Source organism: Pan troglodytes, chromosome 4 (assembly GCF_028858775.2).
Source record: "Pan troglodytes isolate AG18354 chromosome 4, NHGRI_mPanTro3-v2.0_pri, whole genome shotgun sequence".
In the NCBI taxonomy this organism is placed as follows: Eukaryota; Metazoa; Chordata; class Mammalia; order Primates; family Hominidae; genus Pan; species Pan troglodytes.
This window is the reverse complement of record NC_072402.2, coordinates 171,128,873-171,148,838: the sequence shown is the minus strand read 5'-3', so window position 1 is coordinate 171,148,838 and position 19,966 is coordinate 171,128,873. Positions and strand designations below refer to the sequence as shown.

Here is a 19,966-nt window from a genome sequence, read left to right as displayed (position 1 = left end):
AGCAGCCCTCACCAGACACCCGTGCCAGTGCCTTGATCTTGGACTGCCAAGCCTCCAGAACTGTAAGAAATGAAATTCTCTTCTTTATAAATTACCCAGTCTGGAGTATTTTGTTATAGCAGCACTAATGGATGAAGATACGGCATAAGCCAGTCTGTTAGGCTTTTATCATTTTCTTTGTCTTTGTTTTTGTTTGCCTGTTTGTGTGTTTGTTTGTTTGTTTGCTTGTTTGAGACAGGGTCTCACTCTGTAGCCCAGATTGGAGTGCAGTAGAGTGATCGTGGCTCACTATAGCCTCAACCTCCTGGGCTCAAGTGATCCTCCTGCCTCAGCCTCCTGGGTAGCTTAAACTGCAGGTGTGAACCATCCAACCCAGGTAATTTTTGTATTATTTGTAGAGATGGGGTTTCACCATGTTGCCCAGGCTGGTCTTGAAATTTTGGGCTCAAGCAATCTGTTTGCCTCAGCCTCCCAAAGCACTGGGATTACAGACGTGAGCCACTGCGCCTAGCCCGGCTTGTAACATTTTCAGCTAAATTTCCTAGCTCATTCATAAGCAAAGGCTGCCTGCACACAATACAATCAATCATGGCAGTTTAGAAATAGCTTGGGTTCCCTGTCTTCAGTCCTCAGGTGCCTTCCAAAGGCTTCCTCTCTTTAGAAAGATGCAGGTTCACAATGCAGCCCTCCCTTCACTCTCTCTCACTACCCACCCCAGTGTTCCCTAAGCTGTGTTTGGAGACCCCACCTACCTCCAGTGACCCCCATCAACCTTTAAATCTGGCGCTGTTGCTGAGGCCCAAGCATTTCTTCTGGAGGAACCCAAACTCCAGTTGTTGTAGGAAATATCCTTGTGGAGATAGACAAGTAACCACTAACTGGAGTCCTGGTCACCATGAACTTACCTGGGGCTTTAGATGTGGACGCTCAACTTAACTTCAGAGAAGTTAGGAACCCTCTCAGGAAGAAAGCTGGGAAGAGCACCATGGAAACTCATCAGGCCTTTCATCACAGATGTGTTTGAATTCTTCTCAGACAGGTTGCTGAAACCCAGCTCCCTGAGTCCTACAGCAAGCTCTGGGTGATTTCTACAAAATCTCGTGATCACATCTGTTCATGTGTGTACAGATGTGTACATGATCACATTTCTATGTTCTTTTTGGGAAAGGCCGTTGAAGATCCCTTTTGCGGGGGGCGGGGGGCGGGGAGCGGGGGGGCAAATGTATTGAGGAAAAGCCAAATGGTGGCTGCAAGTGGCCCTCAAATTGAGTAGTGTTCACATGCACACCGAGGAAGGCTGGCCTCAGACCCTGAGCACTGCCCATGGCCTTCCAGGGACAGCTGTGGGCTAGGGGTCTACCAAAGTTCAAAGGACATTTGCAACCTCCTGCTCTAAGCGGGGCATGCGCTAGGCTGAATAATGGCTCCCAAAGGTGCCCATATCCGAATTCTTAGGACCTATGAATGTTAGTTATATGGTGAAAGGGACTCTGTGGTGTGACTAAGTCAAGGATCTGGAGATGGGGGAATGATTCTGCATTACCCAGGTGGCTCTGTCTCATCATAAGGGAGGCAGGAAGAGTCGAGTCAGAGAAGGCGATGGGGTGACAGAAGCAGAGGCTGCAGTGATGAGCTTCGGAGATGGAGGAATAGGCCCCAAGCCAAGGAAGGCAGGTGGCCACCAGAAGGTGAAAAGAGAAAAGCAACAGATTCTGCCCTAAAACCTCTGGAACGCCAACACCTTGACCGATTTTGGACTTGTGACCTCCAGCACTGCAAGAGAATAAATCTATGTTGTTCTAAGCTGCTAAGTTTATGGTGACAGAAATCTAATATAGGTCCCACGACTCAATGGGCCAGCAGGACCCCCTGTCCTCAGCACAAGCAGGCTTCCTAGGGAGGATGCTACACAATGGCCACCCTACTCCACAGAAGCCAAGATACCTTGGCCCCTCAGCTTGGTCCCAGAGCCCTGCTGATCTGACCAAGCCAGCTGGAGCCTGTGAAGGGCAGGGCACTCAACGTTACTCCACCAATCACCGACTTGGCTAGAACCAAATGGCCGTGGCATCTCCCGCTGCCCCTGCAGGAAGCACCATATGCGAAAAAGTCCCCCTGACACATCATGGAAGATATGCATTAAAGTTGTGATGACCAGATGAAAGAAAACCATGTGTATTAGATTCCTGCAGCCACTGTAATGAGTTACCATTAAGTCAGTGGCTTTAAAGAATTAGAAATTTATCCTCTCACAGTTTTAGAGGTCAGAAGTCCAAAATCAGTTTCTTTCATAGAAAACCAATATCTCATTTTCTTACTCAGAAGTGGGAGCTAAACCTTAGGTACACACAAACGTAGAGTTGAGAGCAATAGACACTGGGGACTCCAAAAGGAGGGAGGGAGAGAGGGAGGGAGGGAGAAAGGGAGGTAGAAAGGGAGAGAGGGAGAGAGGGAGGGAGGGAGGGAGGAGGGGATGGGCTGAAAAACTTTCTACTGGGCACTCTGTTCAATTATCTGGGCGACAGAAGCCAAACCTCAGCATCACACAATATGCTCTTGTAACAAACCTGCACATCTACCCCCTGAATCTAAAATTTTTTAAAAATCAGTTTCACTGACCAAAGTTAGGGAATTGGCAGGGCAGATTCCTCCTGGAGCCACTGAGGGGAGAAACCATTTCCTTGCTTTTTTCTGCTTCTAGAGGCTACCCACAATCCTTAGCTCGTGACCACTTCCTCCCATCACTCCAACTCCTCGCTTCCGTCATCGCGTCTCCTACTCACTGTAGTCCTGCAGCCCTCTTATGAAAACTGTCACAACCACACCCAGCCCATCCAGATAATGCAGGATCATCTCCCCATCTCAAGACTCTTCACTTAGTCACGTCTGCCAAGCCTTTTGCCATGTAGGGTCCTGGGGATTAAGACATGGACATTTGAGAGGCCATTACTCAGCCTACCTCTCGCCCTGGCACCCCCACCCATTCTTCACCCTCTCTGCCCTGCTCTGTGCCCTGGCAGGCCAACCTCTGCAGCCTGTGTCACCTGCCCCTTGCCCTGTGGTTCCCAGCTTGGTTTGGCCAATAGGAGGCACAGTCCCACTCCCCACCTGCTCCACTGCAGGTCTGGTCATGGCTGTCTGCCCACAGCTTCTGGAAAGCAGAGCCTCTTTCCATGCCCCAGCTGTCTCTGGGGTCCAACAGCACCTGTCCCGCTTTTCCCATTCAGTTTGGGAGTGGTCAGGGCTTCCTGCAAGGGCTGACCTCTGGGTGCCTCTCCATTTCTTGCTGGTCCCCTTTGTCCTGCCCTGCACTCTGATGTAACTCTCCTCTGTGTGTGCCACCTGTTTCCTGCAGAGACCTGATAGATGCAAATTGTCAGATGAAAACCCATGTTCCTTATTAGAAGAGCTTTATTCCAAAGCAGACCAGGGGTAGAGGGAGTGTGCAAACAATGATATACAGTCACTTACCAGAGGGGAGGGGGTGGTGGCCTGTCTTCCCATTGACCAGTCAGGGTATCCATCAGAGTAAACCTAGGTTTCAAATGAAATCACCTTGGCTTGTGGTATGGTTTGGCTATGTCCCCATCCAAATCTCATCTTGAATAGAAGCTCCCATAATTCCCACATTTTGTGGGAGGGACCTGGTGGGAGGTAACTGAATCATGGGGGTGGTTTCCTCCATGCCGTTCTTGTGATAGTGAGTGAGTTCTCACAAGATCTGACGGTTTTAGAAGCGTCTGGCATTTCCCCTGCTGGCACTCTTTTCTCTCTCCTGCCACCCTGTGAAAAGGTGCCATCTGCCATGATTGTAAGTTTCCTGAGGCCTCCCCAGCCATGCAGAACTGTGAGTCAATTATACCTCTTTTCTTTATAAATTACCCAATTTTGAGTATTTCTTCTTTTATAGCTTGACAGACAAGGGTGCCCACCAGGATCAATGACAGTGTCTGAGATGTGGACAGAATCCCAGTGCTGAGAGCAATGGAAGTTGCCTAGAGTGTAAACGAACATCTTTATCGGGTCATGGGGACCAAAACAGAGGCCAAAAGGAAGCACACAGAAGGAAGCACACAGGCTTTGAAATCAAATGTGTCTGGGTTCAAAACTTCCTAGTTGTGTGTCTGTGAACACGTCTTGTCCTCTGAGTCTCAGTTTTGTCGTCTGTAAGATAGGATCATAAAGCCTCCTTAAGGGCTATGATGAGAACTAAAATTACCAATGATACATAATCGGGCCTGGTCCATGGAAGTCTTCAGTAGCAATCATGTATTGTTGTAACTTTTGCTAACCACAAGAACTAACTAATTTTAAGACTATGCTGGTAATGTTTATTAACTAGTAAATGCTTAAATTGACATATCATGTTCATTGGTGTTTATTTTGAACATCTCACTTCCCCTTACAGATTGTTCATAACAAAGGACAGCACCAGCTTGCCATTTTGACAACCACACTAAGACTCTCAGACTGGGGTTTACTAGATTAACTTGTTGACCTTTCAAATTAAATTCAAATTCAAGTTCATCTTTCTGAATTGCTAACCAAACCAAAAATTTCCAAACCTCCATCTGAAGAACACGAAGACAAATTTCACAATGAGGATACACAGATAGCAAATAAACACATGCAAAGGTATTCAACATCACTAGCCACCAGAGAAAGGCAAATTAAGACTGCAGTCAGATATCACTAGACTCCCAGTAGAACAGATAAAATTTTAAAATAGTGGCAACACCAAGTGCTGGTGAGGATGTGAAGGGACTGAATACATACACTGCTGATAGGAATGTAAAACAGTACAACCACTCTGGAAAATAGTTTAGCAGTTTCTTTTGAAACTAAACATCTACTCATCAAATAATTCATCAGTTGCACTCCTGGGCATTTCTCCCAGAAAAATGAACATTTACATCCATGCAAAATACTTGTACATAAAGCTTACAGCAGCTTTATTTGTAAGACCCCAAAACTGAAAACAATCAAAATGTCCCTTGATAGGTGAATGGTTAAACAAACTGCATCTATTCATACCCTGGAATACTATGCAACCATAAAAAGGAATGAATAATTTGTTACATGCAGTAACTTGGATGGATTTCAAGGGAATAAGGCTGAGTAAAATAAGAAGCCAATCTTGAAAGATCATATACTTTAGGATTTCATTTATATAACATTCACGAAATAACAAAATTATAGGGATGGGAACAGATTAGTCGTTGCCACAGCTCAGGGATGGGGTGAGAACGACACTAAAGGGGTAGCACCAGGGAGATCTTTGTGGTGACGGAACAGCTCTGTACCTTGATTGGAGTGGTAGCTGCACAAATCTACACATATCATGAATGACATAGAACTATACACATCTGTTGTATTAGTGTCAACTGCTTGTTTTTGACGTTATACTATAATTATGTAAGATGTAACCATTGGAAGAAACTGGGTGAAGGATAGGAGGAACCTCTCTGTAATATTTTTGCAACTGCCTATGGAGCTATAATTATTTCAAGTAAAAAAAATTGAAAGCAAATATTAAAAACAAACCTATCTACAGGCCAGGCTGAATTTGTAGCAAGTCCATGCACTTCCTGAGCCCACCTTTCTGGAACAAAAGCAGGTCTCAACCCAGCCTCAGAAGCCAGCATGGGCTGAGTTGCTACTTGTTGCAGCCAAGGCTCTCCCTACCGACCAAACGCTCAACAATGTGGTCACTCCTTCCCTCGTGACAAACCCCCACAGTCAGCCATTGGCTGGGACAACGAGGGGCTGTATGTTTTATGACATCGTTCATGGCCACCAAACTGCCACTTCTACTCCTTGGAAATCAGCCAAAAACTCCAAGCCACCTCCTTTCCCAAACATCTTTCTTCGAGGACAAGGTATATCTTTGATTACCCTTTACTTGTTTTCCTGCCTCTTTGGAATTTGAGGAAGCAGGCTGAGGACCCCCCCACCACTCCCCCACCGCCACTTTAGGTTCTGAAGGATGAGGGAACCAGAAGAAAAGGAATCCAAAACCGCCTGACGCATATGTAAAAGCTGCTCTTCACTGATCAGAGAGTGGGTCTCCACTGGGATGGTTGATTTCATCATTACTGAAAACCACGCAACACTGATACAAGAGATGCGTATAGTTCTATGTCATTCATTACATGTAGATTTGTGCAGCTACCATCCCAGTCAAGGTACAGAGCTGCTCCATCACCACAAAGACCTCTCTGTTACTGACCCTCTGTGGTTGTGCTCACTCCCATCCCCAACCCGTGGCAACAACTGATCTGTCCTCCATCCCTATAATTTTGTTATTTTGTGAATGTTATATAAATGAAATCCTAGAGTATATGATCTTTCAAGATTGGCTTATCCTTATTGCACTCAGCCTTTTGCCCTTGAAATCTATCCTACCCACCAGCAAGCAGGTACTCAGCGCTGTAGCCTCCCACTCCCTCCAGGCCATGGGCCTTTGACAGACAAATGCTCTGAACTTCCATCTCTTGGAAACCTGTCCTAGGATATTGTTTCATGACAACCACTGGACATAAGTATTCTTCCTCCTATCAATAATAAGAATCTGAGGTCAACCCACTGGTAACAACTGGAGCCAGGCTTTAGACTTGGTCTATCTGATTCCCAAGAAAGACAAAACCCCACCTCCGTGTAAATAATGCTGTTTCCATGCAGACTGCAGGGCCCTGAGTTTAATAAGTTCATATCTGGATCCTACTAACTGGAATGCTCACTATCCAAAGAGTCTCAACTACCTAGGATTTGTTTTAATCAGGTGTGATAAAACACACAGACACAGAAACAATTTTCAATAATTGTCTCATTTTGTCTCAACGGAGGGAAACTTTACTGTGCTTTTTGTGGGAAGGTATGGGTGAGAGAGGGTAAGCAAGCTTAGAAAGGGCTAGTTTGAACAATTTTAGCAGGCTCTGAGCTGTGAGGGTGGGTGTCCTGCCCTGGGATAATTGGGGCAGGTGGCCAGTGGCCTAGAGCATAAAAGCCTACATAAAGGCGGTGGTGATGCCAAGGAAGTGGTGGGCTCTGGATTGGTTTGTTTGCATATGAAAGGCACATTTGCATTCCAGTGTTTTAGTATCTTTAGGAATTGGCCAAGCCCTCCAGCGTCTGCAAGATCTCAACATGACAAAGTGTCAAGTATAGAAACCAGAAAATGTGGTTATTACAAAAGTCAATGAAAATAACTGCAAGCCAAATCAAAACCCACCAAGGAGAGGAATCCATTTTCAATGGGCAGTTCTCTCTGGGAGAAACCAAGCTAGTTTTCTCTGCCCATTCTGTCCTTGGTGCTCGTGCTATCTTGGTGAGAAGTCCAGCAGTGTCCATTCAGGGTAATGTGCTTGTGTGCTCCCCTTCCCCCAGCTGGACCCTTGGCTGAGACTTAAAAATTCTAACTATGCATTCATGCAAGGGAGCTAGGTGGGAAAATGATGGGCTGTGGATAGTCCTCGCTGGTTTTTACCCAATCTAGAAAGCAGCCAAGTGCTCAGGGCTGCCCTCCCCTCCCACAGTCTTTCCTTCTGACCGACAGGACAGAATGTTCCCTGTCCCCACAGACCAAACAAAGGCATAAGAAAATGGCTGCCCCAGGGCATGGCTGTTAATATGCCAACAAACTATGCCTTCTGTCAAGATGTTCTCATGGACAAAAACTTCACACAAAACCTCGAGATACAACTTCTCTCTCTCCCTAACTTAACATCCATACCTAAAGAAAGAGCCTCCCTTGCAGGCCTTCCATCACCATCATCCTACCATGTATACATGCCACTCTGCATGCTATATCTCATTTATTCCTTCCAACAACACTTCAATCAAGTATTATGTTTATTCCCCGTCATGCAGATGAGGAAACTGAGGCTTAAGAGATGAAGTAATTGGGCCGAGCTCATTTACGCAATTCAACATAGGTCCTCACGGTCTTGCCAACAACTGTTTTCCGTACATATAGCCACCATCATTCTCAGCAAACTAACACAAGAACAGAAAACCAAACACCACATGTTCTCACTCATAAGTGGGAGTTGAACAATGAGAACACATGGACACAGGAAGGGGAACATCACACACCAAGGCCCATTGGGGGGTGAGGGGCTAGGGGAGGGATAGCATTAGGAAAAATACCTAATGTAGATGACGGGTTGATGGGTGCAGCAAACCATCATGGCACGTGTATCCCTATGTAACAAACCTGCACGTTCTGCACATGTACCCCAGAACTTAAAGTATAATTTAAAAAATTATTATATTTAAATTTAAAAAGGCCTATTTGCAAAGACAGCACCATAGACTAAGGAATAGCTATGATTAGGAACAGCAAAGCTTCCCACTCTCTCCATCCCTTCCCATATATCCAGGTCAAAGTGTCCTAGACTCAGGGGAAGGAAGAGAGATGGAGGTGAAGCACAGGAAGAGAAAGGAGTATCCCATCTCCTGCCCTTGGACTTGGCCAAAAGAAGATTCAGAGGGTAGCAGAGGCCCTGTGCAGTCTTCCGCAAACTTCAGTCATTTACATATCACCCCGTGTATTTTGGCTGTGACTTTTCACCTGTAGTAGTATTTACTTACTATTTTTCTTCAAATCGACTTTTAAATAATTCTTTTTGAAAACCTCCTCCTAGCCAGTAGTTTTCTTGAAAACATAAACTTGATCTGCTAGTTATATTTTTCTGGTACTCATAAAAATAACTTGTTATAATTTACATTTCTAAATGTTTGAATTGATATTCACCTTGATGGTTGCCCTGCTTGGGAAAATGGTGTGTTCATGTCATCTCTCCCAGGTAACATAACTACACTTTCAGATCTGAGCCCTGGAGAACGGATCTTTTGGATCACCTTGGGGGGATCTTTTGGAACACCTGGGTAACCAGAAGGAAATGATGGGCCAGCGTGTGGTATGTGTCAAAAATGCCAAGAAGAAGACCAGAGCTGAGAAAAAAAATGCAAGGAAAAAAAAGCTGAAAACATTATGTTTAGCCCCAGCTCTCACTAAAACACCATGCCCTGTGAGACCACTGGTTTGTGGCATGCTGGAAAGAAATGCCTGCAAGATATTCCTACGTACCTTCGTGAGTTTACTCTCTGAGAAGACCCTGACCTTTGAATCTCATAGATAGCAAATGACCGACCTGTGGCTCCCTTTGGAAATGATAGGCACGCACCCCCACAGACTACTTGGTTTTGCTCTGTCTATAAACCCTCATGCCCACAGAGGCCAGGCAGATAGCGAGCGAAGTGTACCTAGTGTCAGAAATGCTACAGTGCATGCAGGATGAGAAATGGCCTCTGACGGTAGCCTCAGGAGGGGAAGGCGTGAGAGGATGGTGAGGACCGAGGGAAACTGGGCATCAGCTGATTATTTCATGCCCCAGCAGGGATCTACTTTGGCCAAATGTTCAGATATTGTTTAAGGAAGCTGGAAAAGGATACTGTTATGTGTGTGCTCTTAATTTTAAAGTATTAAAAATCCAAATTAAAAAGAAAGAAACTCTATAGAGAACACCATATGGACCAAACTTGGTCTAGAGGTTTCTAGCTGTAGCCTCTGTGTTTGACCTTGGACCATAGCTGCCTTCTCTCTGGAGATAAAACCTTATGCATCTTATCTTATAGTCCCGATAATGCCTGTGAGGAAGGCCTGGTTGTCCCGATGTTAGAGGCAGGGATGTAGCATTGTGGTTATGAGAGGAGGCCCCAGAATCTGAGTGCCTGGGTTCCTCAGCTGTGTGACCTTGGGCAAGTTCCTTCATCTCTCTGTGCCTCAGTTTCCTCACCTATAAAGCAATTGAAAACAATGATAGGATGTTAGGAGGAGTAGTCAAATGAGATTATGAATCTACCTTGTTAAGCATATATCAAGCATCCAAAAAAGTATTGGTTTTTGATATTGATAAGTGGCTTGTTTGAGGTCACACAGCTTCTACATGGCAGAGTCCCGGTCTACTGACTGCAAAGCCACCAGACCATATGTTTCTCTATCACACGAACAGCAAATTAGTCACCTGCAAACCCACAGCCCAGTTTAGCACCATGCCCAAATCAAACTTACTCTGATACACATTTAGCAGTATGCATAGTCATTGTGTCACAGCCGGGAAATTAGGCTCTGACACACCTTTAGCAGTATGTTACTCTGACACACCTTTAGCAGTGTGTTACTCTGACACACCTTTAGCGGTATGCATAGCCATTGTGTCACAGCCTGGGAAATTAGGCTCTGACACACCTTTAGCAGTATGTTACTCTGACACACCTTTAGCAGTATGTTACTCTGACACACTTTTAGCAGTATGCATAGTCATTGGGTCACAGCCTGGGAAATTAGGCTCACGTGAAAGCTCTGTGGGGCCGCAGGAGGAACTCCGTGTGTGAAGCCACTCAGGCCTCAATCCAGACCCAAGCTGCATGACCTCCCTCTCTAAGCCTCAGTATCCCAATCTGAGAAATGAGTATAATAGTGTTACTAATAGTTACCTGCTGTAGTGCGGTCTCAATGAAACGACATGAGGGCAAGCTCTTAAGAAACTGAGAAGAACCACACCTGCTAATGTGGTAGCTAATGTCTACAATTATTCAACTCTTACATGGTAAGAGAGTCAGCAGTCCTGGGTTTGACAGGACAAGGCCAGACTGCATCAGATGGAACCAGGAAGTGGCTCTGAGCCTCCTGGACCAAGGCTTAGAGCTGGAAGGGAGCAGGGAAGGGGTCTGCATTCATTGCCAGGATGTTGAGAGACCAGACTGGATGTGAATCTGGGTAGGACAAAAATTACTTCTCCTTATTGAGGAGTAAAGAAGGCTAAGCCTCCCCTTCCAAATGGAAAAGACAGAGTAGATGAATTAATTATTACTTGAGTAACAAATTAACTGTTAAGTAAGAAAGTGTGGGAATACAGGACTCAAATGGACACAGCAATTTTTAAAAACCAATGTCTATAAATAGGATACCTAAGATTTGTGCATTTTATTGATGTTCAAAAGAAAATAACTGTAAGAAAATAATGAACTCTAGTTTACAATATCCATTCTAAAGTAAACTGGCTATGGGGTGTGTATTGATGTCTGCAACTTACTCTGAAATACACCCCCAAAAATATAGAGGATGGATAGCTAGAAGCAGAGCTAGACAGAAAGTCATAAGATAAGGCTAAGTAGACTAAAACGTGAACGCCTGTAGAATCTAGGTGGTAGACATTGGAGTGCTTGCATTAAAATTATTTCAACCTTTCTCCACTGTTTGAAAATCTTTAAGTTCTTAGAAAACTTGATGCTTACAGAATAATTTTAGTGACAAGAACAATAGTCACATTATAACCTTAGCAGGAAAAGCAAACTAAACCGTCTCAGCTACATAGAGACTCCTCTGCAACCATGATGGAATTTAAGCGTTTGAGAAAAGACACTCTTTTGAAAAAAGAGGGGAAAAATGTCACCCAAAATATTATCATTGGAGATGAATTCATTTGCACCTTGAGGACTTCTGTCTTTCCAGAATCCTCTTTTCTGGTTAGGGTGTCCTTAAAAAAAACACCCCTCAAATTATTACCAATGTACCTAGAAGGGACAGAGAAACTGGCAATCAGCTGAGAGTAAAATAGATTTGGGTAATAATAAGAGGTGAGAGGCCACCACTAAGGAGCTGGGAATGGGGTTGGATAAGGACAAACCCCTTTTCTGAACACGGTCTCCTAGTGACTGCATCACAACACTGCCATATTGTGTCATACAGATAGGAAAATTGAGGCACAAAGCTGTTTAGAGACCTACCTCTGGTCACAGAATGCTCTAAAAATATAATCACTAAGGAGCAGCAACTTCACCATCTCTGCCGTGGATTCTGCTCTACCCAATGCACCTGCCCTAAAGCACAGGAAGTCAGTGGGAAGCCAAGAGCAGGTATGCCCAGGAGTGGGGTAGGGAGAATACCAGAAGAGCTGCATTCCTAGGCTTCTGCAAAGGGCATTGACCCCATCCCACTACTTCCAAGTGGGCAAACAGCTCTCTGGTTCTCTGCCATTACTGTTCGGGGAAGGCATTCTAGCCTCCGGGTTGGGGGAGACAAGGAGCCAGCAAAGCTACACACACTCCATCATTTTCCCTTCACCATCAGTCCCAAAGCAAACCTTTCTGCCATCATGGTCACCTGTCACTTTGCCGATGTAGAAATCTGCAGGGGGTGGGCCATGGAAGGGTGGGAGGGAGGCAAGGAAGGGGAACAAGGGTTTTCTGGTCAGGTCCAAACACTCAGTGAGATGACCAAGGCGCCTCCCTGTGACCCACTGAAGATGCTCCAATGGCAAGTCAGCTTGGAGCTCACGATTCCTGAAAATGCTGTTGAACAGCCTCTTGGAGAGTCAGTAAAGCTTGGAATTGCTCAGAACATCTTTGCCCATTAAACTGCCTTTTTTTTTTCTTTACAAAATCTGGCTGTTCTTCCCAAAATGTTTTGACTAGAAATTTTTTAAATGTCTTCAACATATTTCTGGACCATTTTTTGAAACCAGGGGGATTTCAACTGCCACTCCCCCCAGAGAGCTTTCCCTGCTCCACACCACACCACGAAGCAAGGGTCGTGAGTCAGACCGCACAGGTCATAAAGCTAGAATCATCGTAACAGCATCCCAGGCCAGGGACACAATGCAAGCATATCACTTTTGACCAATGGAAGCGGCCTCCCAAAACTGGGTCCAAGCCACGAAAATAAACACTGGGGTGGAAGAGGTAAAATGAACAACTAAAAGCATTTCAGATGACAGTTCAGAATCATTCAGTTGACAAATATTTATTGAGCATCTACTAAGTGCCAAGCCCTGGAGGCACAATGCTCAGCTGTCTTAGAGCTCATGGTCTATGATTTACTCATGTGCCCAATCTCGTAAGACATGCAACATCTAAGCTGCCCTCCAGGCCCTTAATGGATTTATGTGCTAACTGAGACCACTCAGACAGCAGAGGAAGTGTGTATAACCAGAGCCATGCTGGGTGACAAGGACATGCCTACATGGGAGACCAGAGCCCACTGCAGGGCGGGAAGAACTCAGGTAGGCAGCAGAAAGGAGGCCACTTAGGTTGCAATTAATCCCAAGACAAACCCTGTTTGCAGCCCAGTTCACGAACTTCTCTTCCTAGGTTTTGAGACCTCACAATGGCTACCTGACGGCTTCCAGGCAAAGGGGAATTCACGATGTTAATAAGAGGAGAAACCGGACGAAAGAGCAGGAAATTCAGAGTCCTGAGGCTTCCTATTTTGCTGACCTGAAACCCCCTAAGAAACCATCTGTCCTGACTACTCCAAGACACTCAACAAACATCGCTTTTGGTTCTTCCCAAGAATCCTGCCAGTTTGCCAACTGTATGGATGTCCATAGGACCCTGCTGGAAAAGATGTCCCTAAGCATCTTGACTGTGAAACTATATGTCAGATGGGTCCCCACTTCTTCACAGAGCAGGGAGGAGGGCAGTTTGCAATAGGTAGTTTCACTTGGTTCTGTCTGTCTACCACCTAAGATGTGAGCTGTGACTCTGGAGTCCTTGAAAGATGTATCTGGGCTTCTTGGAACACAGCAGGCTCCCTGGATTCTTGAACCTAATGAGGATTGAGATGCTTTGTTTTGATCTCTGCCCTAAGCCAGGGATGGTCAAAATACTCTGGATTTGTACTTATGTAGGTAGCTCCATTTTTAGGCAAAATTACACAGGGCGACTTAACTGGTGTTGGCACGTCCTGAGGTAGCATCCCTGGCTGCCCGCGCCCAACCTTGTAAGTCTGTGCCTTGGTTCATCAGCCCAAAGTGGGACAGGAAAGACTCACTGAGCTCCGTCTTTAATAACATTTTAAAAAATGTTTAAGAACCACCATAAAAATCCATTGGATGGCATTTTTTTCCACTTTGGCAAAACTAGAGTCATAGTCTATGTTATTGCAAACTCAACCACAAGAGAAGAAAGTCGGCCAGTCACAATTTAGAAAATCACATTCCAATAGTACTGGAAGCACATATTAGCTGAGCAGAGATGTGTCCAGTCACATCTGTCTTTTTCCACAGACACAGCTCCCCTAAGCCACTATTGAGCAACCTGGCTCACTTTTCCAAGCAGCCTCTGCATGCTGGAGATTGACCTGACATGATTCTGTTTCTCCAACCTACAGATAGGGAAGCCTTGGACTTGGTACAGTTTGAAGAGCCCCAGAAGAAGACCCCTTGACTTGGCAGGACGTGAAGTGACCCACTTCACTTCTTACCAATTTAGGATTCATTGGGTGGAATATTAACTCTGAAAGTTCCCTTATAAATGTGGTGTGTCCCTGGGAGGGATAATGTATTAAACCACACAGCCCATCCACACTTTAGCATGGAGTAGTCTAATCTTTTTATGAAGCATCTACTCTGAACCAGGAATTTAAGTAGTTTCTTTAGACAGTCACATAATCAGACCTTAAAGAAATTAAACTTTGTAAAATTTTGATGAGGAAAAGTTTGGACATGTCCTAGATAGCACGGGGTTAGCGTGAGGATGCTACACGGACAAGACTGCCACCATTCAGAGAGGTAGATGGCCAAGGAGAGAGTGATTAACTCATATGAGGAACTCAAGGCAGGCTTCAGAGAGGTGACATTTCCGCAGATTTTGAAGGACAAGGAACAGACCAACAGGTAGCCAACGTAAGGGAATTCTGGGTAGAAGAAACAGCATGGGGCCGTGCACAGTGGCTCCCGCCTGTAATCCCAGCACTTTGGGAGGCAGAGGTGGGCAGATCACTTGAGGTCAGAAGTTTGAGACCAGAGCCTGGCCAACATGGTGAAACCCAGTCTCTACTAAAAATACAAAAATTAGCCAGGCATGGTGGTGGGCATTTGTAATCCCATCTACTTGGGAGGCTGAGGCAGGAGAATCACTTGAACTCGTGAAGTGGAGGTTGCAGTGAACCGAGATCCTGCCACTGCACTTCAGCCTGGGTGACAGAGGGAGATTCCATCTCAGAAAAATAAAAAAGAAAGAAAAAGAAAAGAAAAGGAGAAACAGCATGGGAACATGTACCAATGTGTAAAATGACACTGTGTATAGATCGTCTGAATTCCAGCTGGAATACTCAAGAGAATTCAAGATGAGTTTAGAAAATGGACTATTAACAAAGGTGTGTGTACATTACAGGGAAACCACAAGAGACAGTGCAGGAGTTGTGGGGGCGGGGGGTGCCGTACCACCCCTAGATGCAAAAGATGGAAGGAGGCAGCAGTTATCTGAATACAGAAAGAGAAAATTATGTGGAGAGAGCCGCCTTGAAAGGATCTGAGACTTCTAAGGCACCGCTGAGGGAATAAATACCCCCCACCTCCCTCCTCCCTCCTCAGATCTCTTGTGGGACCCCTCCCCCAATGACCAACCCAACCACAAGCCAGAGGTTGGGGCAGGGCAGCCTGGCCAAGCATCCCTTGCAGTCAGACTTCTGGGGTGCAGAGCTGGGCAGAGACAAATAGAGTGAGGCTCTGGGGAGGAGGTAACTGGAAAATGCTCAACAGAGTGCATGAGACGTGGCTGGAACATGGAGTACGCGTGGGACAGGAGACAGAAGGACACGGAGCAGGGAGGTGACCGCAAAAGACCTGTCAGGCTGAGAGCGAGCAGGAACATTGACCTCCGTGGACATAGAGACCCCGGCCTGTGCTGCAAGCCCTGGATACAAACGTCCATCAAACTACCCCTGGCAGCCAATAACTTCCCAAGTTGCACTTTGGAAGGTGACCCCAGCCGTTTTTGTCTCCTGGAGTTCTGGACACAGCAGGTGGGAGCCTATGGAAGCAGAAGGGAAGTGTCTACCAGTGGCTACCCCAGGCAACGCCACCGACTACATCTTGAACCAGTTAAACCCAGTCTATCTCTTGTATTTCTAGTCCATTCCACCTTTTTTCCCCTGCTGACGTAGAAAGAGGGCCCTGAGATGAGAAACTCCACAGGCACAGGTTTCCCAGAAAGATGAGAAATGTCTGCTTTCCCCCAGGGACAGCGCCAGGCGGCCAGCCGAGAAGCCAAGTCAGTCCTGCCCTGTAAGGCTTCAGAAAAAAGACAAGCACCAGCCCCCTCCTGTCTGGGAAACATTCAAAGCAATCTCCGAAGTGATTCATTAAAAGTCCTCCTATGGCAGAAGACCATCACCCAGATGTGAAAATAAACACAGAGGGAAATTCCAGCATCAGAACGGTGTCAAGTCTTTAAACAAATGCATGGCTATTTCAGGGAAGGGAATAATCTTTCGACTATCTTTCCAAGCCCTCAGAATCCAAGTCAGACTCTCCATAAAGCAGGCCAGGCAAATTCCCACGATGCCAGACTGGGAAAAATGTGAAAACACTCAGTTGACTGTGGGCACAGTGACTCTCTGGGGCCCTTCCCACTTGCACTTCTCAGCAACCCCGCTCCCCACGCCAGGGCCAGCCACCCAAGCTTACCAAGCTCCCGATGGTGCAGCCCTCAGCTCGGCCTTGATAAAGCATCAGAGGTTAAAGCAGAAGCAATCCTTTCATTCTACTGAAATAAATCATCACAGAAAATAAATGGGACATGAACCAATATCAAGCAAAACAGAGAGTGTGTATATACCAATAGAAATAATAAAAATGGGCCAGGCGCGGTGGCTCACGCCTGTAATCCCAGCACTTTGGGAGGCCGAGGCGGGTGGATCACGAGGTCAGGAGATTGAGACCATCCTGGCTAACATGGTGAAACCCCGTCTCTACTAAAAATACAAAAAATTAGCCGGGCGTGGTGGCGGGCGCCTGTAGTCCCAGCTACTCGGGAGGCTGAGGCAGGAGAATGTTGGGAACCTGGGAGGTGGAGGTTGCAGTGAGCCAAGATTGTGCCACTGCACTCCAGCCTGGGCGACAGAGCAAGACTCTGTCGAAAGAAAGAAAGAAAGAAAGAAAGAAAGAAAGAAAGAAAGAAAGAAAGAAAGGAAGGAAGGAAGGAAGGAAGGAAGGAAGGAAGGAAGGAAGGAAGGAAGGAAGGAAGGAAGGAAAAAAAAGAAAGAAAGAAAGAAGGAAGGAAAAAATGGGAGAAAATATGAGTATGTTTACGCACAGAATACGTGTTTTCATGTCCAGTGTCTAGCAGGGTGAATGGTACACAGTAGGCATTTGATAAACATGAAGGAAGGCAGGGAGGGAGATTATCAACTCAAGTTGTCCCAGAACCCACGAGTTGCTGAAGTACTGACCGTACTTAGGGTACCCAGTAGAACCACAGCTGACTCGCACTCACCGCCAATTAACTGGTAAAGTTTGGAAAAGCCTAAGTTCCTTAAAGCCAAGTTCAAATCCTTCCCATCATAAGATATCAAACTTCTCCCACACAGCTGGAATTTATTCTGTTGTGTGTGTGGTAAAACACACATAACATAAAATTTACCATCCTAACCATTTGTAAGTGTTAAGTGCAGTGGCACTGAGCACATTGTTGTGCTATTATTAGCCCCATCCACCCACAGAACTCTTTCCATCTTGCAAAACTGAAACTCTATACCCATTAAATAACTTCCATTCCTTACTGCCCCCAGCCCCAGGCAACCACCATTCTATTTTCTGTCTGAATTTGACTATTCCAGGCACATCATGTAAGTGGCATCATGCAGTATTTGTCTTTTTGTGTCTGGCTTACTTCACTTAGCACAATGTCCTCTCAAGTTTCATCTATTTCATAGCATAGGTCAGAATTTCCTTCTTTTTCGCAGCTGAATAATATTCCACTGCATGTATACACTATGTCTTGTTTATCCATTCATCTGTTGGTGGACAGTTAGTGGATTCCTCCCTTTGCCATTGTGAATAACGCTGCCATGAACATGAGTGTGCAAATCTATCTCCGAGACTTTACTTTCAATTCTTTTGGGTATATACCACTGATACTACTTTTTAGCAATGAAATTTCCCCTGAATGAGTCAATCATTTAGCTGTCAAATGATTCAAGAATGCAGCAATTGTGAACTTATTCATATTTAGATTAGACTGTACCCTGTGCATACAGATAGCTATGAACCTGTGAGAACCCCTCTCCCAGTCACAGGCAGCTACACATTCTCAGTGAAGATCAGTGAAAAGGGTAGGGTTCCAAAGCCTGAGAGACCCAGGTGCAAATCTCAGGAGGAGCCCTTATTAGCTGTGTGGCTTATGCAAGACAGTGAACCAAAACATTCCTCAGTCTCTTCCCTGCAAACTGAGGAGTGAAGCGAAGGCTATCAGGAAAGTGTCCGAGGTGCCTGGTGTGTTGTGAGCACTCCGTAAACAGTGCACTTTCTCAGCTCTAAGATGCCCCTCCTTTGTTCACAATTTCACATTTCTAAAATCATATTTCCAAATTCAGGGTGTGCATTACCAGACACCAGCTTTTTCACTGCTGGTGCATTGACTGAACTTAGCCAAACGTCTCTGAAGAGATACAGAATTTCCCCAAGAAGATTCTGTGTTCCTGCAGGAGGAGAGGGATTTGGTGGGAAGCTTGCCCCACACTGCACACCTTTTCCAAGCTGTGCCATCAGCATTCCCTACAGTTCTCTTCACCACTCTAAAGCTTAGGAGAAATAAAATCTGCTCCAGCCATCCATTTATTCAGCCATCCATCCCACACTTACCGAGGGACTGCCCTGTGCCAAACCTGATGTAGCTACTGGAAACCAGGAGATGACTAGAACAGGCCTCTTCTCCACAGGAAGTCATGGTGGAAGTGGGGGAGGAACAAAAGTAATAAGAATAGCAAACACTTACATGGGCATGTGTGCTAGGCACTGCTTCCAGTGCCACTGCCTAACTCATTAGTTCTCCCAGCAGCCCTACGAGATAGTACTGTTATGACTTCCACTTACCGATGTGGAAACAGAGTAATAGAGACTAACTTGCCCAAGTTGCACAGCTGGTAAACGGTAGAGCTGAGATTTGCATTCCAGCCCTATGACTCCAGAGTCCATACTCCTAACAGGGCTGAGAGTCAAGAAATTTTAACCTCGGGTACTACACAGGCACCAACCAATCAGAACAAATGCCAGGGATTTTATGATGCTCTTATATACCAGCTGAAACTCAGCAAGCCCTGCACTAACCACGTTTAACCTCTAGACTGTAGGAATCTAAGTTTAGACTAATGGGAGTCCTGTGGCAGAGGCATGAAGGAAGGTCCCCACCAGCACCCAAGATTCAGCAGGCCCAGTAGTCATTGGCCAACAATCACTGACTGCTTGTGGAACTTTAATACCTTTGCAGGTTGACAAGCGGTGAACCTGTAAATAGCTCTCCTTAGCATGGTTCTCCATAAATCACCGAGGGCCATTGTCACACATGGGATCTCATGTAACCTTCAAGACAGCCTATGAAGGAGGCCTCATTGCCTTCCCAGTTGACAAAGGAGTAAAGTGGGGCTCAGTGGGGTGAAGTGGTGCAATGAACTCCAAGTCAAAAATGTACACCTATCTGTCAAAGTCCCCTGTTCAGCTCAAATAAAGGGATTACTCTCAAAGAGAACATCTTTGACCCAATTCTATAGGCTTGCCCAAAGCAATAGAGCTGGGCTTGAATCCCACGTCTTTGTCTCCCACCAACAAGCAGCTCAGCTATCAGGGTCCCTTCCTTTATTTTCTGCCTGCTGTCCCCTTCTCAAGGTATCTACCCCCAGCCTCTCTGGTCAACCCGCACTATCAAAAACAGAACCCCTGTGGCTCTCCACTGCCTTGTCCTGCTCCGTTCTTCTTCAGGGCATTTATGATGATCTGGAATAGTAGTAGATTTATTTGTTTTGTGGCTATTTCTCCCTAACAAGAATATAAGTTCCATGAAGGTAGGAAATGTGTTTGTTTTGCTTTTTGCTGTGTTCTGGTGCATTGTACATGGTCAGTGAGATTTAGTTCAATGAATGAACACGTAAATGAATGGAAGATGGGTTAATGAATTACTCTCT

The 19,966-nt window shown here is 45.7% G+C and overlaps 1 long non-coding RNA gene across 1 annotated transcript in view; it reads right to left on the bottom strand.

Annotated features, from left to right (window-relative positions):
- LOC104006646 (uncharacterized) overlaps positions 1–19,966 on the bottom strand; it is a 116,013-nt gene that overhangs the window by 12,448 nt on the left and 83,599 nt on the right. The window contains exons 6-9 of the long non-coding RNA XR_010157418.1: positions 16,476–16,554; positions 8,756–9,800; positions 3,472–3,534; positions 906–971 (exon numbers count right to left, since the gene is read on the bottom strand). This is a non-coding gene — a long non-coding RNA (uncharacterized LOC104006646). The remainder of the gene's footprint in view (positions 1–905; positions 972–3,471; positions 3,535–8,755; positions 9,801–16,475; positions 16,555–19,966) is intronic.